General features: G+C 40.8%; 1 pseudogene; it reads right to left on the reverse strand.

Moving 5' to 3' along the window:
* The window catches only part of LOC103673181, a 10,394-nt pseudogene extending 7,124 nt beyond the window's left edge, over positions 1-3,270 (reverse strand).
* Positions 3,271-3,776: the final 506 nt, after the last annotated feature.

A 3,776-nucleotide genomic window follows, 5' to 3' on the forward strand; every position in this document is an offset into this window, starting at 1 on the left:
GCTCAGAAATCAGTTGCATTTCTGTACATGAATAACGAGAACGAAGAAAGAGAAATTAGGGAATCCATCCCATTTACAATAGCACCAAAAACCATACGTTACCTTGGAATTAACTTAACCAGAGACGTAAAGGACCTTTATTCTAGAAACTATAAATCACTCTTAAAAGACATTGAGGAAGACATAAAAAGATGGAAAGATATTCCATGCTCATGGATCGGAAGAATTAACATAGTTAAAATGTCCATGCTACCCAGAGCAATCTACACTTTCAATGCTATCCCGATCAAAATACTGAGAACGTTTTTCAAAGAACTGGAACAAATAGTCCTTAAATTTGTATGGAACCAGAAAAGACCCCGAATCTCCAAGGAACTGTTGAAAAGGAAAAACAAAGCTGGGGGCATCACAATGCCGGATTTCGAGCTGTACTACAAAGCTGTGATCATCAAGACAGCATGGTACTGGCACAAAAACAGACACATAGACCAATGGAACAGAATAGAGAGCCCAGAAATGGACCCTCAGCTCTTTGGGCAACTAATATTTGATAAAGCAGGAAAAAACATCCGAAGGTATTATTAATCAGAAAGAGATAATCCTCTTTACAAAATGAAACTCCTTAAAGAGAAAATGCTCACAATCGACATAATCTTCTCATCTGAGATATCAAAAATCCAAAGCAGCTATACCCTTCATAATATATAAAAGGAAAGGAGGCTTCTAACGGACCCCTTGGTCCACATCTGTGTCCCTATCTGCAAAGCAGGATGTAGAGAATCTTTCCTCTATTTAAACTCTCCTTCACAATTCATGAACGTAAAATGTAGAACTAGGTTCGATGTAAATATTATAGGGTAAACCAGATCAGTCTTTTATTCCTAATCTTCGCCTAAACATGTATTAACAAATGCTCTTCATTTAAAAAAATATTTTTAGAATCAATTTACATACTAAATATCCAGGCCTGACCATGAAGTGTCAAGCAGACATTCTAAAGGCAATCCTGGGCACCCTTTCTTCATCACTTGATAATGGATATACTACATTGGGGTTCCACATTCACTCCAGCAGGAAAGGCTGCACTTTAAACCCCAATTTTCATGACTGGATCCGCCCACTGAGCAGATGTCACAACTTTCCATCAGTTTTTGGGTCTCCAGGAGCTAAGCTATAACAGCTGGCAATTAACCTGCTAGTCACTGAGTCCAAAATGCTTAGTCCTCCACTTTAAGGGAAATTTGCATATATCAAAAACTTGCTAAAACATCACTAGTCATTCCAGCCATGGGCTTTGATGAATTTCCTACAGAGGCAACCCATAATACCTCCCCTCAGACCTGGGATAGGGGTCCCTGGATCCTATTCTAGAGCTCCTGACACAAAGAGAAGCTAGTGACAAGAATTTCAGGGCACATGGGACAGTTCCTGGCCATTGGGAGACAGAAGCCAATGGGTTAATATTCCCTTTTTTTCCCCTTTGAGCAGGTGATGCCCCAAGACATGTGTCATGTGGATTCTCAGGCCATTCCGTAGTATTGAGCCACTCATCAGCCACAGCAGTGGCTACCTGGCTAACTGAAGCTAACTCATCCTGGGTCATTTTTCCTTCCATATATTTCTCTGCTGGTCCCTTGTTCCTGCCCCCATGGATTCAGACTCTCGAATATGCTATTTAAACATAAGTATTTGGTGGGCGGAACTAGAAGTTTTTATGCTAAGCAAAACAAGTCAATCAGAGAAAGATAATTTTCATAGGCTCTCACTCATATGTGGAATTTAAGAAACAAAGCATAGGGGAAGAGAGGAAAAAAATAAAACAAGATGAAATCAGAGAGGGAGACAAATCATGAAAGACTCTTAACTATAGGGAACAAACTGAGGGTTGCTGGAGGGGAGGAGGGCGGGGGGATGGGAACTGGGTGACGGACATTCAGGAGGGCACGTGATGTAATGAGCACTGGGTATTATATAAGACTGATGAATCACTGGCCTCTACCTCTGAAACCAATAGTACATTATATGTTAACTAATTGAATTTAAATTTAAAAAATAAAATAGACATAATTATTTGATGTTTTCAGGGGAACCCGGGCTGAGGGGGCCCTTCTCTGTAAGAAGTGCTGTAGCAGGACATGAGCTACCATGAGTCCGGCTGCACCGGGAGGCACCACGTGCTTCTCTGTGGATTGGGGAGAGGAGATGTACACCACTCCTTGTCGATCTTCGGCTTGTAAGTTTCCCAAGTAAACCCATTCTGTATGTGGTTGTATCATTTGCCTTTACCCTCCTCACATCCTTACCACATGGACGGTTACAGAAAAACTCCAAGTAATTATTCTTGTGTTTTCCAAGGTTTTTAACAGAAGTCATATAGTTCTCCAGAAAGGTATGCAGATAAAAACAGACAAGAGTGCATATGTGACTGTGTCTGTAGACTTGTCTTGGGGTTGGTTGGTATGAAAATGACTTTTAATTTCAACAATTAGTAAGTCGAACTGGTAAAGTGACTTGAAAGGGCACGTTCATCATGAAACCTTGAAACGTCTAGAAGCCATGCATTACTACCTTTTGCATCTTCAGTACATCACACGTTTGTCATTTACCGACCAAATGAGATAATAGAGACAGTCCATAGCACTATGTGAAACCCATGATAAGCCTTCATTAAATTTTGGTTTCCCTCCCCCACTACCACAGTAATTTACGTTTCCTTTCTCCAGCTCTGTGGAAATGAACTAAAAAATAGAACTTCCCAAAAATGACACATGTTCAAGAGTTTCACACTTTTGGCAGTGCTATTAATGTCAGTGAGCTCCTCCAGAAACCTGTATTGATGTCATTTTAGTATTTGAAATGGTTCATTGGCAAACATAAACAACACCAATAGGTTGATTCTGTGTTTTGTTACCTGGATAATGGATGGAGAACTAGGTCCTAACTGATTTTCTTTGTTCTTTTGCTCTAGGGTCTTAAAATTCAGGGAGCACATCAGAAACCATGAATCTTGTAAGGTCCCTATGATAGTCTTATCATCTTTAAGGACCAGGAATGCCTTAGGCTGAAAATTCCTTAGAAACTGCCTGTCACTTCTTTCCTCCAACTTCTCACTCGACACTCAGAACTCTTTCCCTGCCAAAACCTGCCAAGAGCTGGAGATGAACCTGGGCTCTGAAGGTTTAAAACTTGATGGTGCATGGATTTATTTCCTCTTCGGCCTTTCCCTTCCTGGAACCTTTGTTTGCTCACACGTAGATGACCTTTTACCATTGTCATATGCGTGTGGCTCTGTGTGGTATTTCATTTTTGCTTGTAATAACGTTGATTCTCCCCTATGCCCTGTGGAATATACTGGACTATGGAGAAGTCTTCTTGTAATCTCTACTTAGACCATCATTTCAAATCTAAGATAATATCGACTAGTTAACATCCTGCATTTCTTTATGATCAACTTAATACATTTCAAGCTTGATCAAAGGTCTTTAGGAAGCTCATTGGTCCTCCACTCTTACCCATGGAAAGAATATGACTTATCTCCTTCACTGTGCAAATTATTCTTTTATAATGACACCTGCTCTAGTTCCTTGATGGAAATAATGGGATTATTTAAAACGATGTTATTACAGGGTGCCTGGGTGGCTCAGTTGGTTAAGTGTCTGCCTTCAGTTCAGGTCATGATCCCAGGGTCTTGGGATCAAGACCCGCATTGGACTCCCTGCTCAGTGGGGAGTCTGCTTCTCCCTCTGTCCCTCCCCCTTGCTCATGCTCTCTCTCTC

Source organism: Ursus maritimus, unplaced genomic scaffold, assembly GCF_017311325.1.
Source record: "Ursus maritimus isolate PB19 unplaced genomic scaffold, ASM1731132v1 scaffold_4, whole genome shotgun sequence".
Classification (NCBI taxonomy): Eukaryota; Metazoa; Chordata; class Mammalia; order Carnivora; family Ursidae; genus Ursus; species Ursus maritimus.